The following is a 24,775-nucleotide window of genomic DNA, read 5'->3' as shown; positions in this document are numbered from 1 at the left end:
TAGGATCTTTTAAAATTTATTCCCTGAGCCAAAACCTCACCCACATGCCATCCGTTATTTTCCCTCCTTTTTCCTGTCTCCTTTGCCTCTGCAGAGAAATAAAATTAGCAGTCAAAATTAAACAAGCCCGGTGGGCAAGACAGGCTTTGGTTTAAGGAAAGGGATGGAGTAAGTTGTGTGAAATTGCTTATTTGGCCCCAAAAGGTTCATTGTTGGGATATTACCTCCCACAACTAGCTCCACTGGAATTTTTCTCAGGAAAATGGAGAACTGTTTTAAGATAGACATGCCCTTTAAGCTGGTCTCAAATCAAAATAAATTTAGGATATTCAAAAACACCCTACAGGATTTTCCCTGTGGAGTCTAAATAAATCACTGACCAAATTTTCCAATTTATGCTCTACTGCTAAATGGGACTTTCTAAAAAATCATGTTTTAATTTCTACATATGAAAAAGGAGTATAGGTAACCTTCTTCACTATATATTTTCACCCTTCTTTCTTCACGGTAGCATTCATTTGCTTGATAGAATTTAAAAGAATGCCATTTGGGAAAAGACCACCCTTAGAGAAGAAAGTTAAAATAGAACCCAAATTTCTAATAAACTGGAAAGTCAACTAAAAACAACACTATATCCCCTGGTTAGTGGGTCTTTTAAAAAAATATATCTTTTAAAATATAATCATAGAGGCATTAAGAATATCTCCCAAATATATGCATATTAAACTTTATAAAATCATAAGTAGTTTTACACCTAAAAATGCATTTTAGAGCTCCTTTAAATTATTAATACCTCTACTGTATTTAAAATATCATTAAATCTATAAAAATGTATATGTAACATTTTTAACAATTCATTTACTTAGTAAATGACAAATTGTATTAGTTTGTACACTACACTGTGTACCTAGGCTGTCATTTTATACTATGAGGTGCTTTTTTTTAAAAAAAAAGAATATCAAAAATACTCAGGAATCAGTTTTTCGATTTTTAGAAGCACTGTGGCATTGACACTATTTACATTTGCTTTGGACCTTAAATATAAATAAATAATTTTAAGACCAACAGCAATGGCTATGCTATGAAATTATTGTATTTCATGGCATGTCATAATAGATAAGATTAAAATTTTCATTCAAATAATCTGTTCCATCAAAGAGTTTCAACTCTCAAATAAAAATATAAACAAAAGATTGTTCACTTCAGTGGATTTTCCCTAAAGTATTAGGTATTATTAACACCAAACTTTATAAGACTTAAAAAAAAATTACTGGATTAATTAAGTGTGGCAAATGGTTTGTTCCCTAGAAAGGAAATGAATTTAAGTCCCACAAAGATTAATTAGTATTTAGTGGTTTGACTTACCAAACAGAGGAACAGCCTGACTCTGAAGGTTAACTGTACAGTCAGAAATTACATCTATCGGTGGTTAAGAGCACCAACTACTGTCAAATTTAGATTGAACTAGAGTTCAATCCTGGTTCTGCCACTTAGGGGACTGCAATCTTCAGTAAGTCACTTAACCATCCCAATTCAGACTTTCCTCATCTATAAACTAGGTTAAGAAACTCCTCATAGCAAAGATATGGGGATTAAAGGAGATCCCACAGACAATGTTCTTTAACAGTTCAATAATTATGATTATTATTACTACTTAGACCCCTTCTGATCATTCAGAAAACTTGAATTCTACCTCCGGATAAAAGTTATTTCTCAATGGCAGAATAAGAAATATATATATATATATATATATATATATATATATATATATATATATACACACACACACACACACACACACACACACACACACACACACACACACATATATATATATATCAATTTATTTTACATGGTGAAAGTAATAATTATTATACCATATTGGTAATATACTTTGTGGCCCTCAAGGCTAGACATTATCATTTACCATAATAGGAATATGGTAAAGATTTATTGATTAGGGGAAAATAATGATATAGTAGAAAAGAGTGTAGGCTCTGAATCTAGCTTTGATTTTTAACAGCTGTTTGAAACTGGCTATCTACTCTTGAGCTTCATTGTTTTTTGTGTGTGTTTTTTTTGTGGGGTTTTTTTGTCTGTAGCAGAGGCAGAAAACCAATGTATATAACAGAGTTGTAAAGACTAAATGAAGCAACTTAGGTGAAAGGTGCTCAGTAACTTCTCTTTTCCTTAATTCTAGGGTTATAGGGGCAAGAGTGGTAATTGTTTTTCCAGGCTGAACTTTTCTTACACAGATGTAATCAACTTTGTCCTTCTATGTCAAATGAGATTATATTTCATTAGGGAATAATGTGAATTATGTGAACTCAGATGCAACAGTAAATATAGTTGAACAATATACCATAAAAACAAAAGCAGATTTTGCAATTTTACTAGAAACTGTGAAGTAGTTTTTATAAAACATTGATGCCCAAATCTAGATCTAAAGATTCCGACTTAGGATATCTGGGAGTAGAAGCTAGAAATCTGTTCATTTAAAAAGCCCCCAGCTGATTATGATGTACAACAGCCAAGGAAAGTGGTGTTTTCTAACCTGTGTGAACCATGTAGAACCCAAGATGCCTGAGTTCCATCCCACACCTATTAGGGAGCTTAGAAATCTGAATTGTAACAAATACCCGAGGTAATTTTAGAGTACACTAAAGTTAAAAAACCACTAGACTGGAGTGAAATACCACAATATCAAAAAGGTATATAAAATTTTTCATCCTATTTGGTTATTTTAAATTTTTTCCCTTCTATTTTAATAAATTTATCACCATCAAAAATGAACTTATGAATGATAGGTAAAAAATCTATCCAAAGAAAACATGAATTTTAGATTCATAAACACTATCATTATTATTATTACAGGTTTTTAAACCAAAATATAGGTAATTGGGTAAACATAACATCTATTTCCAGAGCCTACAATCACCGAGAAACACTCCAACTAAGAGATGCCATTAGTTTCAGTGTTTTAAAAATTCATCTGTGTGCTTTTGCTTTGACTTAGGTTTCTATTATCCAATCCTCCTTTAATTAGAACAGTAATAATGATAAATATTATTAATATTGGTATAGGGCTTTACTATTTATGAAGAAATTCCATATACATGAATTCCTTTCATCCTCACAGTTACCTTGTGAGGTAGATATGAAGGGTAATATTTATTACTACCTCTCTGCAAATAAGCAAAAACGCTGAAGCAACTTGCCCAAAGTCTGATTGGTGTTTGCTGCTGTTTGGGGTAATACATGGACTGAAATTCCAGATGTAAATTCCACGCAAAAATTCTGAAATTTAAAATTTAGTACTCATTTGTATTACTAAAAAAAAAATTCAAAATAGCATGAAAGAGTCTTTAAATTGCAAATAGTCTATAGACCCATATCGAAGCATAAAGTTATTGTAATTTATTTATTTTACGGATAAAGGATAGAAGAAAAGTGTAGCTCAAATAATCAAAATCAAATAAACAAAAAAGTTAAACAAAAAATTACAATTCGCCCTGCCTACTTGCAATTCAGCCCTCTGTAAGAAAAACTTCTGTGCTTTAATTTCCTCTTCCAAAACTGGAATATCAAATAGCACTTTCAAAGGCTAGCCATTTAATTTTCATCTATCGTGGTACTTTAAAAACAGTTAAACCAAATATACAGCTAGAGTAGTACTAACATGTGTCCAACCCCTACAAAAACCCTGAGTCCGAAGTACCTTAAGATCAACTAGTCCAGCCTGCTTGTTTTATGCATGGGAAACAGACCCAGAAAGGTTAAGTATCTTACTCCATATAACATAGCAAATTTGCTATAAAGCTAAAACTAGAAATTAAGTATCTTTACCCCAGAGTCAACTACAATATACACTTGTGAATAGGCAATGCAATTTCTTCTTAATCAAAAACAGAAACAGTCATTTTAATGTGAGAGAAAGTAAATTTGTAAAGGGAAATTTGAAGAGGAGCTGGTATCAGAAGTATTTTTCCAAAGAGAAAAGGCCCTAATATCATTTAAAACCAAAAAAGTAAAAATAAAAATAAAACAAATAAGAAGTTAAAACCAGCCAGACATAATCATTCATTCAGATCTCAAACATCAGATTTCCTCTGGGCTGAATGCCACAGAAAGTTCTGGAGGCAGAAGGATGAATAAGACACAGACTCTATCCTTGAGAAGCTCATGGTTTAGCTGGAAGATACGCTTACAAACAAGACAAAACAATACAAAAATGTATTATAAGCAATACAATGTGAAAGTGATATTACCAGAGCATATAAAAGTTGCTCTAAGAATGAGCAAGAAGGAGCACCTCACTGTCTGGAATGATTGGCCGAAGGCTTTCTAAGTGGTTAGATTAGGCGAATATCTCTGACAATCCCTGACTTCTTCATCCCCAATTCCAACTAAACACATCCCTGTTTGTGCCTGTAATTTTTTAAGTATTTTTAATACACAGTGGGATGAAGGAAGGTGTAAAGTGCACACATCCTAATTTCTCCTTGGGTAGTAAGAATTGCCAAACACACCAAAACATAGATTTTTGTGCAGCTACTGCAAAAGCAGAGCTTGAAACAATTTGCCAAATGTTTGCAAATGTCCTGTTCTTTCCTTTTTACTGGCTCATGCATCAGGGACACAAGGTGGCACTGTCGTGCTGACATTCATTTCAGGGCCCTTTCTAAATGGACAATTTGGAAAGAGGCAAAAGGCCCTACGGTGACAACTAAAACCAGAGTGGTATTACTGGCCTTCTCATTGGTTTACCAGCATTAACGGTGGCTGAGGAAGGAGTAAATCGTTTTACATTTCATGAATATCACATGATGCCTGTACAGAAGAGAACATATTCTCTGATGGTTTCTGCAAAGTGTCATGTTGCGTGTTCATGGAAATGTCCAAAGGAATATAGTGCCCCTCTGCCAGTGGAAAGTCAGAAGTGAACTGTTTACCATGGGCAAGACCGTGGACATGGACCACCTCTCCATCTAGTGGCCAGAGCAGAGGAATGGAACCATAGTGTTTCACTCAGTTAAAAGCAGCCCCTTTATCAAACCAACCATAGGCAATTATGTTACTTTGTCTGACAAATGGCAATTTGGGGTTTATTGCATTCATTCAATCATTAAATAGACCTAATAATGCATTGTGACATCCACTTAAGCTAAAGACAACAACGACCAAAAATATAAAGTACATGTGCTCTCTCAGATCAACTAAAATCCCTTTATTCTTCCATCATTACCAACCTAACCTTCTCTCCAGATGTTTATGATTTATAGGTAGAAAATGCAAGCAGAATTACCTACATATATAGCTATTTAAAATAAAATCATACATTCTTTAAGATAAAAGAAAATCTAAAAAGGAGCTTTTCCCTTCATTTTATAAGCAAGGAATCTGAGGAACAGAGAGATTATGATTTATTCAAAGTCATTATAGTCAGGACTAGAAACCAGGCCTCCAGATTTAACCACTTTAAATCCTTTTTGGCATTAATTAATGCCTCCTGTTCTCCAAGGCAGTGCTTTTTTTTTTTTTTTTTTAACCACACCATAGTGTTTCTCTCAACATACTAGGAAAATAATTAGTTTCCAAAACTTTTATTCATATATTTTCATGCTAAGTTGATAGGATTGAAGCTATTGTATATAAGTCCTAATACACCTTCACGGATATATTCTGAGCCTCTTATAAGAACATGCTTCTTTCTTTCTTTTTTTTTTTTTTTTAACTAACAAATTATTCACATTCATTCAACATTTAGAAAGCAAAGTAGCAAGTGGGCTGGGAATAGAGTAGAATGTGCTGGTCAAACCCACTAGAGAAAAATGGTTTCAGAAAGCCATTTTGTAAAAAGAAACCTAAATCCATTCAGCCTGACAGGAAGTTTAGAGTTGTTTTTTGTTTTGTTTTATATAAAAAGTATTTGACTTCATTTTATTTTAAGAGAGGAAACACACACACACACAAACTTACACAGTCGATCACTTCATCCATTTTAATTAAACTCTCATGATGCTGTTTTGCCGCATGCTTTGGGAATGCTTTGTTAGGAAGGCTTCTTATCAAAACAAATGAAATCTGTCCACCAACTATGAAAATCTGCTCACAACTCCAAACCTAAGGCTTCAAAGGCAAAAGGTATGAAGAAATCCCGGCAGTGAATACAGTAGAAATGTGAGATGTTATGACTTCCTCTTATATGATCTTTCGGTGGCACCTTTGGAATCTATCTTGGAGTGGAGGAGGAATTTAACAGACCTACTGTCAAGAGGTATAGGAAGACGGTAGTGAGTGCTTTGTTGGACAGATCAGATGGCTTCTACTGGGGGTTGGGAAGAAAGTCTTCTTCTTTCATTATAAATTTAGAAGCTTCAAAAGCACCTACCCCTCCACCCGCAGCTTTACTTTTATTCTTGTCTCTATTTGCTTCTCAATTATGTCTATTCTTCTCCCCTCTCCAGATGAGGGGAGGTGATAAAACCACTGTTGATTTGAGGAACTAGATAAAGTAAGAACTGTTCCAGCTCTTTTGACCCAACCTAAAGTGCAGGTGGTAGGTGCATTTGACTAAGAAGATGGAGACATCAGTAAATACATGCAGACCCAAACTACCAGTCCAAAAGTCATTGTAGTGTGTTCAGTATTTAAAAACAAAATGAAACAAAACAAAAAACCCAAGAGTATAAAGCCACCCTTGCAACTATATTTGTCTAGTTCCTATTTAAACATAAAAGAGAGGATAACATTTTCACTGTTTAAATGCTTTGGTGTTTTTGTTTGTTTGCAATAGTAGCCATACAGTCTTCATATACATACATCCATCTACCAGAAAAATTACATAGCCTAGAACATTTGTAGTTTCCTGCTAGTAAGTTTTTTCTAAGTTTTAATTTGGTACCTGAGCAAACTGACAACATTGCTTTAATTTTCTCCCAGTTGCATTTCATTTACTGGAAAGAAGCTCATGCTATAAAAGGAATTTGCCAACAACAAATCACAATTTGATTACAACAGTAATTCAGAGAACATTTCTGAAAGGAAAGGTAAAAATAGCAAATATCCAGGCTCATTTAGTAAAAAACTAAAGGCTTCTAACCATTAGCTAGAATTAAAATTTAAATAATTTAAATTCAAACCTGGTTTTTAAAAAGTTTAGATTAAGAATTTTTGATGAACAGAACAATAGCATTATGTATAAAATTCATAATTATTACCATTTTTTGTTTCAATTTATTGGAAATCTACTTAATTTTCAAAAACTCCAAATTCCATTAAGTAGTTTTATATGTATTGAATGCAAATCTTTACATTAGTTTCTTAATATTGTAAGTTTTCAAATAAATTCTTAACATTTTACACGTATAACATAAGATATGTACACTAAATTCATCATACCTTGAGACACAGAGGTATTCAATGCTAAATTACTTCTGATATCATGGAGGTAAACACATTATGCTATAATGACCACCCTTTCCATCAGTTTCAAAGATAAGACTGAATATTCAGAAATTAATAATAATATCTTCAGTTTCCATCTAGTAACTGGGTGGGCCAATGAATTCAGCCCTTGCTCCTTGTCCCAATATTTTTATTTGGAAGTCAGTAGTTAACTTTCCCTGATTTAAAGCAGGTATAAAAGCATCGCATTGGTTAATGGAACTACAAAACACCCCCGGCTGGAGTTTCACTTAAGTATCAAAAGACTCCATAAAGGCAAGCACCATGTCCTCAAGCTGATTACTTTCAAGTGAACTGTAGAATCACCGAAGGCTGGATCCTAGAGTAGATGACAGGTTATGAAGCCAAAGTTGAGCATAATTTGCACACCACTTAATTATTATTACAGTTGAACAGCTAGAGTGGCAGAAAAGCCCTTTTTTCTTATGGGCCCTTGAATGTTGTTCCCAACATCTGTTATAGTGGTTACTACATACATGACAGTAATGATAGATGGCATTATTTCTTCCCACAGCCTCAAAAGCTTGCCTTTGTTGAAATCAGAAGTAAAAGAGTTCAAATAATATAATTTTGATACAGTAAATGTAATTGGCATCAATGTTATTTGATGATTAAATGTATAATAACTGTTACCGGAAAATACACAAATTCAGGCATTCTCTAGAATTTCTAGATATAGATATTGCCCTTGGGTTTTTGATAAAGAATTAAAAGGATTTTACTAGCTATTTGACATTGACTATAATCTCAGAGGATTCTGCAAAATGCTAGAAATTATTTAAGAGTTGGAAATGTATGAAACATAAGTTTGAAAGAAAATTGTAAGTTTCAAGTTTGCCAAACACCTAGGAATCCTAAACGGGATTTGAAAGTTTGGAGCAAAGAAATAGCCAGTGATGACTCCTGAATCATTATAAATAATACCTAATGATTGTATGAGGTTCTAAAATAGCTTATACAATATGAAAAAAAATCATTTAAAAGAGTTGATTTCTAATTTAACAATAACTCTTGTATGTATGCACTTGCTCAACTGCTAGTGTTTATTGTCCTTGATGAAGATGAACTATTCCTATTGTGATATTTGACTTCTGTAATTTGCTTACAATAGTTAAACACAGCCATACAAACAAAAATACTCAGATTTTCTTTTCAGCTCTATGCAACCTTTCATGCTAATAAGATTCTCACTGGTTAAGGAACTTGGGATGTACATACTATTTTACTTCTTTCGTACAAGTTCAGTATATATTCCCCTGAAAAATGTAGTTTGTTAAAATACATTTCTAAAGTGGCCTCCAAGGCAAGTCCGCTTTAATATCCATTATCAACTTTTAGACCTAAAGAGGCTACCCCTAGAACTGAAGAAGACTGGAACTAGCAGCATTCAAAGAATGTCAACATCAGTCCTTCCTTTGCCAGAAAGGGTCACTACTTAGCAATAGTAGCAATATGCTACTTCCACACACCTTGCCAGGCCCTGGGACAATACATTTGCTCAGGGTCTGAACTTGGTTTCCTGCATGGCAGCATGGCCAGCCCCTACTCAGGCTTGGGCAAGGCCATGAACACATCCACTGATAATTTCTATATTTATAGAAAGCCAGGACATGTGTAGATAATCACACAATTGGATATTTATGAAGTGCCAGATTTTATGAATACGGGAATTTGTTAATTAGCACAAGGACTAATCATTAAAATTCAAAAATAGATAAATAAACAGGAATGCCATTTATTTGTTCACATTTCAGGGGAAAGTATGCAGCTGTGATCCTTTTGATGAATGTAGGCTTCTGGAGAAAAATGTGAAGAAGAAAAGTATCTGCAAGTTTTGAAATCTTAATTAGTAAAATCCAGGAAATTACCATATAGTCTTTATATTAAAAATAATCATAGTAATTCTTCCCTTAACTTAAAAAAAAAAAGTTTAAACCAGCATATGCTTAGCATTTGAATTATACTGTCTTGCTATTCCACTGTTTTGGTCCTTTTCAAGAAGCCAAAGCTGATTTTTACCGGATAGAAGTTAAAAAGCACACACACGTCACTCAGTACCAAATTGTTTTAGCTACAGGGCATGGCAAAGCATGAAATAACTGCTTTAGAGCACTTCCTCATGTGGGTGAGTTAGATAACTGTCCGCTCCAATATTAAAATGAAACCCATTGTGACCTGACCAAGACTTCGGGGCTCTCAAAAGAATTCATGTGCTGATAGGACAGGCCCACCATAAGCAGTGAGGCTAGTTAATGACTTTTTCTGGCACACTATAGCCCTCCTGTGACACAAGCCTTTCAGCTTCCCAAAGCCCTATAAGTTTACTTATGCACATTTTACAATGTCCTGCAGTATTTAGATTGTGACAGTCCCTCCCAAAAGAGGCCAAGATTACTCTTCATACTAAAAATATTTTAAATCTACTGAAGGTTAAGAATTATAATGCAAAAGAAAAATATACATATTCTAAAAATCAAGCCAACCATAAATATGACTAAATTTTTACTTTCTTTTATTCTTTCTAGAAGGTTAAAAGAAATTTTCATCTTCTCCTAAAAGCCTCTTCATTTTTTATTTGTTTCTCATTAACATAAATATGCTTAACATGAAATTTTTTTAAATGACATATCTGCAAAGAATCTGTGATTTCTTTACCCATACATGTGTGAGAATATATACATACATTCACATATATGCATATAGATATCCCCACATGTACATGTATACAGAAAAAGAGAATTGTTGATCAAGAGATACATCAAAGATTTCTTTTGAAAACAAGGGTAGAATTTTAGATAGTCCTCACAACGTTAATATAGAAAATGACAGGTGCATGAGACATGTACACTTTTAACATGTTAGTTTTAAAACAAATTTTGGGGTCAAGAGTTTAAAATGGAGAAAATCACATTTGAAATACCATATACTATGTACCCACATTAACACACGCTTTCATTAGACTCCCCCAAAAGTTTCCCTTTAGATCTTTGAGGGAGAAAAATCTCTGACAGGACCTGAGTGTACTTAGTATTTGTTCTGTTCTTGGTCAAAGCTGTCCTTTCCAGCTTAAAAGACACTTTAGGCAATAGAAGCAAATTAAAAGTCTCCAAATAAATTTTTTAAAAGAAAGGGGAAAAAAAGACTTTTAGCAGCAAAAGTTCACCACCCTCTTGGAATAATGGATTTTTAATAAACATTTTACTAGGTCTGAACCTTGAGAATATGTTTGGGAATCTGCTCTAGCGTCCCAGGTGGCTTAAGAATATTGCTTTATGGACTTCTTTGTGTTGTCAGAGAGGCCTAATGGAATTAAAAAAAAAAAAAAGTCTGCCACTTCTATTAAATAAATAATTTATTACGAAAAAGGTGATTGTTATTATCAAAGATCCCTATAGATCAGCATCCATTTTTTATCATTCCTCCTGTATATGCTCAAAACATCTGCATATCTTACTATCTGACTTAATTTTTATCAAATGAATGGCAGTTTTACTTTCCGACAAATCCAAATAAAACTCCATTAAGAGTCCATTTCGAATGGACCTATTTAACTACTCCTTTGAATTTCGAAGAACACTGTTCTGGGAAAACTGTTCAACAATGTCAGCTAGTTGTGAAATGCAACTTTTCCCACCATAAAAAAGAAAAAAAAAATAAAGGAAAAACAAAGCACCTCAGAACTATGTTTGAAATAACAAATCCATTATTTATAGTCCCCGAAATGTTAAATGAATACTTGCAGTTGTTGCATAAGATGGCCTGATACACTTCATAGCTTCCACTTCATAAAAAGATGGCCAGCCCCCACCTCTCCCTCCCCAAGCATAAATAAACAGTAACATACTAAAAAGAAACTGTGCTAGGATAAAAACTGTTTGTTAAGAAAGTTTGCATTCTTACTAATCCCAGTGATATCCCTATAAATGCAAAAGTCCATCTGCAAAATAAAAGTTACAAAACAAGAGTACCTTGTTCCTTTTAAAATCCACCCCCCAGATGTAATATAGAAGAGTGTGTGATGATAAAAATAATTACTAGATTCTTACCCACCCTCAGTGACTACCCCTCACTTTACAGCCAATGCCATCAAATAAATATGCTGGCAAAAAGTACTCAACCTGCTTGAAGGATTTAAACTGTAAATATGGACTTTAAACTTGAATGTAAAACAAAGAACAAGAGTCTCACTTTAGTAATACCCGCACTGGCACTGCAGCTAAAACTCATTGGCACATAACTAACAAAACCCAGTTAGCAATAAATAAGGACAACATGATATATAGACAGACAGATGGAATTGCATAAACAGACAAGAAAAGCAAAGAGACTAACAAACATACGGAGGGGTTTGTTATAAAAGAGTGAAAGATACTGATTTATTTGGTACTTTAGTGAGAAAAATAGGTTTGTTTGCAATTATTTTTAAAGTAATTAAACTGAATCACAAGGGCACACCCTTAAATAAGTAGGAAGAAAATTAGTAGAGGCTAGGCCTCCTATAAATGTTCCAAATTTTAAGCTAGCAACAGCTCTGTCAAACTTAAATCTGGAAAATTAAAATTCAAGGAAGAAAGAATAAAAGCATTGGGGGCTAAAGGAGATGATAGGTAGAGGGGGGATTGAGGAAGCAGGATTTTTTTTTTATGAAAGTTGTCTGCCCTACCTTCTTCCCCAGCGCTGAGTTTCTCTTCTCATAATCGGTGTCTCCCTGGAAGTACAGTGTGAGTGGTAATGACTGCCTGCCTCCCTAATGAGTCCATTTTCCTGCTCTTGATGTTGTGTATATACACACACTGCAACCTACCTTACAAACCACAGAGACGGGAAGAGAGAGAGAGAGCAAGAGAGAGAGGGAGGGGGGGCAAAGAGGGAGAGAGAGACAGAGACAGAGCAAGCGAGTGAGAGAGAGAGAGAGAAGAGGAGGAGAGAGAAAGAAAAACAGAAAGAAACAGAGAGAGAAAGGCACAGACAAAGCCCTCCTACCAGACAGCAGACAGCCCTCCTTCCCCTATCCAGGAAAAGGCAACTCGTCTAATGCAGCAACAGGTTCAGTATTGCCAGACTAACAGAGTGAAAAAGGTATATTCTCTATATCATTACTGCTTGCAAATAAACAGTTTAAGAGCAGCTGGCTCCACCTTCTTTATTTATGCTCCATTATGAGGAATGTATTGTTTCAGTTCTGGCACACAGTACATGTAATTATCATAAATACATTTTTGCATATTAGCAGGAAATAGTGCAATGCATAGCTTATTTGTGCAATCTTTTAAATTTTTTTTTAATGTGAGAGAGTGTCAACAAATCTGCTCTGACAAAAGCCTAGTAATGATTTTAAAGTCAGAGGCAGTCTTAAAGGAGGCTCTGAAAGAAAGACTCCATACAATAGGAAAACTGATCTCAGACAAAACTGATAACTGCAAAGAAGAAATCATTGCTCAGTAAATAAATCAAGACCATATGCAAAATTGCAGACAAAAACAGAATTAAGTTTAATTAAGTAACTAATAGACTAGTACTCTAGAAGAGACAGATTGGTTTCTTATTTGAAGCATCTATCTGTACAAATATCACAATGCAATGTACTCTGTGTGAACAGGTGCAATGCATATAGTAGATAATGTTACAACAACAAAAATAAATCCCGTAAGAAGCTTCTGTCATAAGCAGGACAAGATTTCAGAGAATATGGGTCTGAAATCATAGCAGAAACCCCTTGTTCTTTTATTAGGAGGGGAAAATAAAATTAATCAATGCTTCTAAATAAACCTCCCTTAAAAGGAAAAAAAAAAAAAACCTGTTTTTCTTTGTCTGATACCTCTAACCATTTTTTCATTTGCTAGAACCAAAATAATGCTGGTATTACACTCCCCACCACATCACGTGATCCCCACCCCTTTTCCCCACTTCCAGGTGCCTTTCTCTCCCATAAGTGATATATTTGCAGCTACGGAATTACAAACATCAGAAAACAGAACAAGTTTCAAGCTCTTCTTGTCCCCCAATTTTTTAAAACTAGACTCTGCTTGTCTACCTAGACAACCACCTTCCTTAAAATATTTCTGTACAGTTTGGCTGTGTGTCATTTAGACGGGACTTAGGAACATCACAATAGAGGATAAATATTCTAAAGAAAATTTACATAAAAATGAAAGCTATGAATGCATCTGACCCATTCAAACCCTGAATCTGAGCACCAATAATTGTATATTAAGTGTATTAATTTTAAAATCATCCCTTTTATATGGTTTAGTGTTTTACCATACTTCAAACATTAGAATGTGTTCCTTTGCATTAAAAAAACTGTATTATATAAGCATTAATTCCTTCCCTTAAAAGCCAGTTTTCAGTTAATAAAATATAACTTAATTACTTCAATATATAACTTACAGATCAACTATATCTTCACCTGACTCACAAAAATCTTTTAGAAAATCAGTTACATCTTGGGTCATGCTCAGAACAGAGATCAGTATTGTTTTAGCTGTTTCAAGAGTAGATAACCTATAGCATAGAAATGAGAAGATGATGTCTAGCCACACGTTGCGTAAAATGTCCTGGGAAAATTCTAGTAGGAAACCAAGATTCCAACCCTCTACTCTCATTATAAACCACTAATTCCAAATTCTCAGGTGCTGCAATAGTGCTTTACCCCCCTCAAGGATGGTTGCTTAATAAAGAGGGGACAGATAACACATGAAAGGGGATGCAATAAAATAAAGGGAATATGCTTTGGGTCACACGTCTTAAGAAAAACCTTTCTAAAATACACTTAGTGTGCCTGAGGTACCAGCATGCATCTCGCCCCTTACTGCTCAGCCTGGCAGTTCTGTTTTTCTACTATTGCCCTATTGTTTCTCTAAAGCCTTATTCAAATGTTTGAAGAAAAATGCCACTTAAAAAAGCACACAAGCCTCACAGTTTGACAGACTAATTCGAATTAGATATTACTATGTCCTGATTTTTAAAATAAGGTTCTAGGTATTTTTGTTTTGTTTCATTCTGTTTTAACCCAAGGAGAATAAGAAGACATTATTTGAGTTCTACCAGCAGGAGTCAAAAGGAATGTAAAGGACCGTGAAAGCTATTCACCTTTTCTAAACAACAACTAGCTAGCTGAATTTAAAAAAGAAAAACAAATATTTTGGCTTAGTGAAAAATGCGTAACACCTCAACGCTTTCTCTGTACCTGCACACTTTACTAGATTCCAAGCACACTAAGTGGCACATTCTTGGTACTTTCTAGAGTTCAAGATACACTCTTCTTGCTGGGACAGGAGACACATGTATTGAAACAATAATCCTAATTGACTATCAGAAACAATAATCCTAATTGACCATCAGACTCCGGAAGTTATAGTTATTAAATTAAGTGGTTTTGTATGTTGATATGCCATGGGGCAATTTCATCCGGTAGAAAGATCCTAGTGGGAGTTAAAAACTGGTTTTGGTCAAAGCATTGCCACAAGCAGTTTGTATACCCTGCACAAGCCATGTAACCGTCCTGAGTTTTCATTTCTTCACATAAAAAAATAATAAAATTAAATTTAAAAGGAAAGAACTTAGTGGATAACATAATAATTATGATGATGATAGCTAATGCTTAGGTGCTTACTATTGCCAGGCCCTCTTCAAAGTACTTTTCATTAACTCATTAAATCCTAGTGACCCTATGAAGTAGAGATTATTTTTAGTGGCACTCTAAGGTAAAGAAACAGAGAGGTTAAGTGATTTGCTTGAGGTCACACAGCATAGCAGTAATAGGATTTGAACCCAGCCTGTCTGGCTTAGAGCTCATGTGCTTAATCCCTGCACCCTATTCTCTCCCAGTATCTAATGACAGATAAGGTCCCATCTATCCATAAGATTCTGTGCTTACAAGTCAAACCGAACACATCCTGACGACTTCTCATACCTCACTTACTAATACGGTATAGTGCAAATTTGCTCTTCTAATTTACAGAGTTCTCAATACATTTAGTGTTAGAGTCTAGCAACTCTATTTAAAAGTTTACATACTCCATTCAATCACCTTTGTTTCCAAATTTCCATAAATATGCGCTTCCATTTGCTTGAACTGAAAAACAACCTATAATCAATAGAGCTATCAATGTATAAAGCCTACTTGCATAATATATAGTTCCCATAGATTATTTGTTTAAATGCCCTGTGTTTAAAAATACAAACAAAATTAAAAAAAAAAAAAAACCTACATAGTCCTTAAAGGTTCCTTAGTTCAAGTATCCAGTATCTAATACTAATGCAAATAATTGTTTAAAGAACTAAATAAATAATAAATCAAATAAAATAAAAAATATCTTGTTTCCCAATAGCCTGACAAAAGCATGGAAAAAGCAAGGATTCAATTATAAATGATTTGTAAGAGATGCTGAATAATACCATCATTTGATTTTATACACTTGGTTTTAACTTTGAATTATTTAGAGATATATTCTGAACACGTTGATACTAATGACTCATTCTGCAAGAAAGAATTTGCCCTTGCTCTGATCTTTGTGCATTAACGAAACGTGGATTGTGTGCCCATTATGTGCCATTCACAATACTTTGGGGTGAAAGAGAAGATAAAACATATGACATAGTTCATGCTTTTGAAGACTCCACAGGTTGGTGGTAGACAGGCATGTAAACAATATTGGTGTAAGCAAATAATCTTGCCACTCCATAATGTGATATGCCATGTAATGCAGTACCTTAAACTCTGTGCTTCTCCCTCAGAAAGCTAAAAATGAAATCCAACAAAATAAATATAAATACCTAAATTCAATATGTGGCTTATGAAAGATGTGTATGTGCGTGAGCGCAAGGAGTAGGGGGATGTCCTGAGGTTAGACTGGAGACAAATGTGGAGCATGGGGAGGTACTGAGGTTAGATTGGAGACAAATAGTTTATTCTCTAGCAGTGTGGTTTATAGTCCAATTGAGCCCATTTTATCCATTGCCCCCAACGTGCCTAGTAAAGTGTCTTCTACAAATACACAGTACATAAAAATCTTAAATGATTGTGGAAATCAGTGATAGCTATTAACGTGGAACGTGAAATGTCATTAATTTTAGAGTTATAGAGTACTTTGTCAAATGAATACTTCCCAAAGTACACGAAGGGTGAATCTTTTTTTTTTTTTTTAATTTGGAAAGAAAAAAAGTCAACCAATTTCAAAAGCATTTACCACTATCCCAAATATAATTTTGCCAAGTCCTTTTTCAGGCATCATTAATATTTTTATATCATGTGAGGCTAAACAGAAGAAAATGTTGAAATAGTTTAAGATTGTTCATAAGAACATTCCCAAAAGAAAAAAGCGGAGTAGTTAAAAAAAAAAAAAAAAGAGTGATGCTGCAATGAAGGACAGAACAGGAGTTTCAGCCCCAGCACATGGGTGGAAAAGCAAAGACTGGGGTTAATGGATCAAAATGAGTAAGTGCTATACTAAGTACTGACTTTGTCATAAAGTCAATTCTGTGCGGCATAATTAGGTAATATCCTTAATTTGGGTTATCTGTTTTAAAATTGTATCCCATTAGTCCCAAGGAAAACTAGAAGAGATTGTAGATAAATCATAGTTTACCAATAGTAGGCCAGTAGTATGATCCTTACGTGGGAAGAATGCATTTCAATTCTAGTCAACAAATACTTAAGTTATAAACAACAACACAAAAACATTACATGAAAACTACATCACTGGGAGTACCTTTATATGCCCTTTGCAGTACCATCTATAGTCATCTGTCCTTTAATATGCCTCCCATTACCACTGGACTGAGGGACCCACTAGAACAGGGGCTCTATTTATTAAGTCATGACAGCCTACTATCTGGAAGAATACCTGAAACATAATTAAAGCTCAATAGAGTTTTCTTGAATGAATGAATAAAGGAATGAAAGGAATGAATGAACAAATGAAAGAAGCAATAATACATGGAATTTATAAAACTTGGTTAATTAAAAACTTTAATAAATTTGAGTTTTAAGGATGATATAAACCTCTAAATAGCATTTAAATGTTTTTTAAATTACATATAAAGCATATTCTTACTTTAAGATCTTGTGAAAAACAAAAATGGTTTTAACAGACCAAAAATTAATACTCTTAAACTTTTTTCTGTGTATGAAAAATTTCATAATAAAATGTTGGGGGGCAAGTATTGCCCTATAGCTAGCAGAATTTTAATTTGCATTATCTCTGAGAAGAAAATTCAGTTTGCCTTCACATTTCATGTACCCATTATTTCTTTCACTTCTATTGCAAAAGTGTTTAAGTTGGAAGTTGGCCCTAAAATTCACCATAGGAGAAGAACTGTCCCCTTTGAAGAAAAATACCTTGGTAAGCTGGTTAGGTTCAGAAAGTGGGACCTGAATAATTCTTCCTGTGGGGTCAAAGTGTGCTGCGTAAGAAATTAGTAACAATTTGAAGGTAGGGGAGCATAGAGATAAGAGAGGAGGAGGAAGAAAGGAGAATGACAAGAAAGAAAGGTGGGCAGTGAGAAATTCCCAATATCAAGGTGGCCAAAAGATTTTTTTTAAGACAGTGATGCCTAATATTAACTTACAAGATATTCACATTTTTGCGATGCAAGTCTTCTCTTAAAACCTTCTGGAAAGCTTGATATATTGTACGGCTTTGTTTAGTAGTGTAATGAGGAGTACAATGATGGAAAAATGAAGGTATGCCATAAAATCACCCATACGTAGCTCTTATAAACATAGAAGCCTCTTAATGGAAGAGACGGGAGTCCAAGGAGTGACCAGCGGCGCTGTGAATAGTGGCTAACAAATGGTGAATGATGAATAGCAAAAGTCAAAAGTATCTTTAACACAGAATTATTCAGATATGGATATTAGTCAATCACCTTTTTCCACAAATATACAGGAGAAATATGGTCATATGGAGAAGAAACATAGATTAATGTCTGAATTACAATTTTGTTGTAATTTCATTGTTGTTACTACCTCCATAAACTGATCTTAAATGATATGAATATCTTCAGAAACATAGGGGAAGAGAGTACTTTCATGACACAATAAATTTTGAATCAAAGGATTAAAAAACATAAAAATGTCAGTCGTAATATCTCCCTGGCTCTAGAAAAATGTACTAGACATATATACTACATGAACTCTTCCTGCTCCCTACTCAATCCTCTCTCCCAAACAATCTAGGACAGTGCTGGCAACTGTCTTTAAAGTTTCAACACTTACAAAATAATTTATTCATATGCACAGGCTATATTCAATACCCAAGGAAAAAGAAACAGAAACTATCGAGTGTATTCTATAGGAAAAATAAAAGTCACATAGAAGATACATAGAAGAGGCATCTTAATTGTTATGGCTGTTATTCGTCCAACAGATTGGTAAAATCCCCATTGTCCTGCTTGGTGATTCTATATGTGAAACTCAGTCTCCATATTCTTCCTATCTACAAAAGCTGCTACTATTTGTAAAGATTCAGTCTTAAAAGTTACCACTACTAGCTGTGTCAGGAACTGTGCTTAGTGCCACATACACTGTCATTTAATCCTCCCAACAGCCTTGTAAGAAAGATAATATTAATGTTTTCATTTATAGATGAGGACACTGAGGCCCAAAGTCTCATAGCTAATAGGGTGGTACAAGTCAGGCCTAAAATCAATCCAAATGGAATCAGGGAGGGATAGAGGAAGGGGCTTGATGAAACTACTGTAAAAATTTTCTAGAATAATAAACTGGTGAGATTAGGAAGAAATTTTGATAAAAGACTAATGATGGGAAACAGGTTTGAGAGCATATGGATTCTCCAGATAATTTCAATACATTATTTAACATATATTTGAGAATAATCATATTAACTATCTCAAAGTTATCCTTTAAAGAAAAGATAATGAAGAAAAGCAGCATATAAACAAACTTCTAAAGTGACGAAAGAAACATACCATGAACCAGTTTGATTAAAGAGTTGGAAACATTAATAACAATCTGTCCAGTTATATTGAAGCCAGTTATTAATAATAGAGTCAGCATGATAACAGCCTGCTAACTCCTCTGAGGCAACAGGCCATAGGGATGATTCAAAATGGGTAGAAACAATATCTCTAATTTTTATTTAAGAAAGCTCATTTAGCCCCAATAACGCATAGGTTTACAACCATAACCTTTTAAACATATAAGGACACATCAAGTTTTTGGAAAAGAATCTCTATAAAATCTCCATCTTTTTCATTTCTATGAAGAACAAATACAGAAATATCTCATTAATCAGAGTACATAGATATATAGATAGATGTATAATGTTTTACAGGATTCTTATGAAATAGAAATATTGAAATGAATTATATTTTGTTTTAATAATTATATCAGGTATTTCAAAATTATCAAATTATCAAAAAATTCTATTTCATGTTGAAAATCCATAAATTTAGACTTACCACTAAATTAAGTAAAATGTCCTATGCTATTTCAAACTGATGACATTATGCTACTTAAAATGTAATAATGGAACCTTTCGCAACACAAATAATATTCCCAACATCTGTTAAACCTATGTAAAATATGAACATAAAAGAAGTGTCTCACCAGTTGAGGAAATAGTTTTATTAGTAATCAATAAGAGAAGAACACTGCCCATAATTAAATCTGTATTAATTATGAAAAGAGCTATGAAAGAAATGAATCATCATTATGGAGTTCATTTTAGAAATTTAATGGTCTGGGACTCCAATACACACTTCTTATGATGTCATATCTGCAATTGAAATAAACTGAAAACCACTCTAATATTTTAATAAAATTCATGTGGGTTTTGCCTAAAATAATTCAGCTTCACCTAAACTCTCTCCACCAATAAATGCATTAATTCAGTGTGCCATTAAATAATTAATTTGTGCTTTAGCAGTTTAATCAGATATTAAAATGTATTTTACAATAAAATAGTAGATATTATGAAATATAATATTAGATATTATAAATGAAGCAAATTCTGAAGTCTTCCAGGTGCTACATCTTCACTGTTACTATTGTTTTAAAAGTTAAATTAATAATTATAAAGAAATAATAAATCAGAGCAGATTTTACAAAGTTGTGGGTGATATACAAAATATTTATAGCTATAAGTCATGGGCATAGACCAATAAGAAATGTCACTGTAACTAATCAAAACAGATACTGGCTGTAAATAAATGATACAGTGCCAGTGTTTACTTCCTGAGTAACAACCCTAGCTTTAGATAACAAACCAGAATCCATCTTCTAAAACGAGTTAATAAAATTTGAAGATGTAGTTTACTACTGCTATACTCTAGAGCAACGGATTCTCCAATTTTTAAAAATTATATCTTCCATCATTAAAAATATTTGAAGTCTACGAAGATCACTTATCTATCTGTTGGTTCTCAACTCCATTCCCACCCGTTCCATACTCTTCTGTGGTGCAACCTGAAAACCACATTTCCCACATTGCTTTGCCAGAATGAGAAGCACTGGCAAAAGATCAAAGAAATTTTTTTTTTCTCCTTCTGCTTTTGGAACTAGCAATCTCGGCAATGGTGCTTCAGCAGCCTCTGCAGCTCAGAGCTCTTGGGATCTGGCTCTTAGGACTGCTGATGGCAGCAATGGTACTGCAGTTGCAGAAGAGCAGCAAAGCTCTAACAGCCCTGGCAAGTACAACGGCATCGGTGGAACTGTGGGCTGATGGGCTCTTGCCAGGGCGGCAGGAGTGCGGGTGCCTGGCTTCCTGCAAAGCAGTGGCAATGGTGATTCCAACAGCTACAGCAGTGGTGCTCCAGCTGCCTCAGCAGCACCGTGCTTATCAGCTCTGGATAACAAAACTGGCCCTTGCTTTCCACAGATATTCGTTGCTAAGTATCACTGCCACCTTCTTTCCTTTCCACCAGATTTTCCAACACATTTGCAACCAATTCTTTGGGTTAAGGTCCCTCTATTTTGAGTCACTTCTGTTTTTCTGACTGGGCACTGGTTAGTACAAGCCCACACCTCAATATATATAATTATTTATAAGTTATAGACATAGACTACCATGTTACATACATTACAGAACATATGAACAGCCACTTTAAAGGATGAGAAAAGAAGAAATAAATGATATTTTTTAATGTTTTAATTTTGTTGTATTAGCAATTTTAAAATATTTTTGCCCTCACTAAAAAAATTTTAGAGTAATTTGGTTAAATATTTACCATTCTTTATATCTTGGCTTGGTTTTACACTTTGTAAAATAGTCATTTGAAAATTTGGTTATACATTCAGGTTATTGTGATACTTGCTGTAATGGCATCATGGTGGGAGAAAATCCTCACAAAATACTAGTTCCAAATGGAAGTAGAGCATCATTGGCTGCACTTATTAAGTCACAATACTCAATTTGCAATCCCAACCACCAATTACGTAAAAGATTTTCTTGAACTTTGTCTAGTAAATTTTCATCTTTCCAGACGTCAGTTGTTCTTATAAACTAAAAGGTATATGTAGTATTTTCTTAATTTTTTAACAAAATAATTTTAAAACCTAATTAAAGGTTTCATTTGGAAGATTTAAAACAAGTTATAAAATTCTATTCCAAGCTTTAAAAACTATTCAGATACTGTTTTTATACAGTTTTTCAATTATGCACAAACTAGAGTTTTACAATTGCATTGGTTTTGGCAAAAAAATTACATTATAATGAAAATAACTACAAACATTCAATATGAAGATGTTCTCCCCAAAAGTGATCAAGTATGTTTCTTTTTTTCCAAAAATGTATGTAAGAGAGCATAGTATAGTCAGCCACCTGTCCGACAGAAAAGGTCAGCAAAATTAGAACTCTTGTCATTCTGTAAATGAAAAATGCATAACTGTCATGGATTTCATATTGCTTCCCAATACTCTGCCACTGAATAACCAGTGAAACTCCATTCACGGCTATTCTCTGTCTTATTACAAAGTATTGTAAAACTTCTACTAAAATTTTAAGAATCTTCCATATTTGATTCTGTGTTTTCTACTAGATTGTAAAGTGTTTGTTAAAAAGAATTTAACCACATCAATAACATCCTACAGCATTTGTGTGTACTTTTGACTTTAACTGATGTGCTAAAATAGCTTGCTCATAAATGATGAGCAAATGAATTTCATGTGTAGAAGTACCTCTCTAATCTTAACCAGAAATCTTTTCCACTTTACCCAAGCCAACCACTCCAAAGCTCCAAAACTATGTTAACATGGTTTTTTCCAGAATGCATTACTTTACTTAAAGAGTATTTTGATGTCTAACAGGTATTTCCCCCAGTAACCCTTCTAGTGATTCATTAAAATGTAGTTCTTTGTATTAGTGAAATACAGCCTAACAAATACCATTGGTTGAAATATTAGAAATATTGGTACTTTCGTTTAAGTAAGTTTCATTTCAGTAAGTCTTGTTTAAAGATTTACTTTTTAAAATCTTCAGCATTGTTTTCTATGCATCTTCTTTTTTTTTAATGTTTTTTTTATTATATTATGTTAGTCATCATACAGTACATCCCTAGTTTTTGATGTAAAGTTCGATGATTCATTAGTTGCGTATAACACCCAGTGCACCATGCAATACGTGCCCTCCTTACTACTCATCACCAGCCTATCCCATTCCCCCACCCTCTCCCCTCTGAAGCCCTCAGTTTGTTTCTCAGAGTCCATAGTCTCTCATGCTTCATTCCCCCTTCTGATTACCCCCCCTTTCTTTATCCCTTTCTTCCCCTACCGATCTTCTTAGTTCTTATGCTCCATAGATGATCTTCTAACAGCATTTGCTGACAAATTAATGTGATATAGTTTGTTGCCCCTTATTTTTTATGCATTACTTCAGCCACTTTGGCTCAGGGTACATTATACACTAAGGGTGAGGTTCATCCTTAATGAGAGTGAATACAAATCCACATTTCAAATAGACTTCTTGATCGTTATTTTTGGCTGACTTATTGTCAAATATGATTCATTCATCATTGTCTTTACTTCGTAATATAGCTGACAACATGTTCATAACATGTATTACAGAAATTCTTGTTCAAATATGCTTGACTATAATTCCATCTTTATTCTATTTTTTTTTTTAGTCAGTTGTGTTTTGTAAGAGTTAGTTTAGTTAAAACTGTATAGTTTAGTCTGTGACTTCTCATAACAAGGCACAGATAAAATACAGTACCCTCAAATCAACTTCCATTCTCCCTTCAGGATGCTTTGTATAACATACAATGCATGTGAATGATACTTTGACATTGCCAGCAACAACTTACACACTAAACATTAGTAAACTTTAACTAAACATTAGTAAACATTAACCTTTGTTTTGTTAAGTAAAAAATACCCATAAAAATTTTTATATCTTCTCAAACCCTAATATGTCCCCTTGCATATTTCCTAGGGCACATGCCCACTATTTTTGAGACCAATGTTCAACAGGATGGGCACTGGAGTCAAATCTGAAAAATACTGGCTATGTATCCTTAAGCAAGTTACTTATCCATGTCTTTGTATAGTTCATCTATAAAATGAGAATAAGAATAGCTATCTCATAGAATTGTTTTGATGATTATATTAGACTGATAAGAATAACAGATAGTATTTGTTGAGCACCTACAAAGTAGAAAGCATTACTCAAAGCCCACTGAATGTATTAATTCTTGAGTACAGTCTCTATACATAACAAACACGTGATAAAAAGTTAGTTTTCTTCCCCAGGAAAGAAAGAGATTAATTGTACAAAATCAAGAGTATTTATTAGGGCAAATAGAGTTAGTTGTTTACAGGCTTATCTGTTCTATAAAATTTCAAGTCTCCTGGAGGCAAAGTTATGTTGTAGCCATCCTTATATCTTAATAAAGTGCAAAACAGAATGCTTTGAATATATTTAGTGCTCAATAATTAAATAAATGTTGTTGAATAAATGTACATAGGGTGCCACCATAACTTGCTGTTTATTGTTTGTAAAAATTCGGGCAACTCCATTACTGACAGAAATGATCAATCAACTGCACATGCATTGCAAAACATGCTATTGTTTTTATACATACTCCATTATACCTTTGCAGTAAGGGTAACACTCTCCAGAGCTTTTGAAAATTCAATAACCCTTGATTATTTGTATAAACAGATGTAAAGTAAGGTATTGATAATCCAAAAGTAATTTCTACTTGGATTTTGAAATGTGTTTCTATATTTATGTTAGACTATGAATATGCCTAATGTTCTTTACAAGAGAATGCACTTGAAACAAAATAAGCTACACTATGAAAAGCTGATTTAGAAAGAAGTTGAATGCAATTTGGTTTCTATGAT

General features: G+C 33.8%; 1 protein-coding gene across 28 annotated transcripts in view; it reads right to left on the bottom strand.

Annotated features, from left to right (window-relative positions):
- ZBTB20 (zinc finger and BTB domain containing 20) overlaps positions 1-24,775 on the bottom strand; it is a 771,855-nt gene that overhangs the window by 716,874 nt on the left and 30,206 nt on the right. For 4 of the 28 annotated variants that reach the window (XM_087861252.1, XM_087861263.1, XM_087861250.1 and 1 more), the window contains exon 1: positions 12,131-13,351. The exons of the other annotated variants lie outside the window; for them this stretch is intronic. The gene's annotated coding sequence lies outside the window, so the exon portion shown is untranslated. Of the gene's footprint in view, positions 1-12,130; positions 13,352-24,775 lie in introns of those variants that run through there. 28 annotated transcript variants of the gene reach the window in all.

Source organism: Ursus americanus, chromosome 4 (genome assembly GCF_024610735.1).
Source record: "Ursus americanus isolate L20-20 chromosome 4, mUrsAme1.1.p, whole genome shotgun sequence".
Taxonomy (NCBI): domain Eukaryota; kingdom Metazoa; phylum Chordata; class Mammalia; order Carnivora; family Ursidae; genus Ursus; species Ursus americanus.
This window is presented reverse-complemented; position numbering and strand designations above follow the sequence as displayed.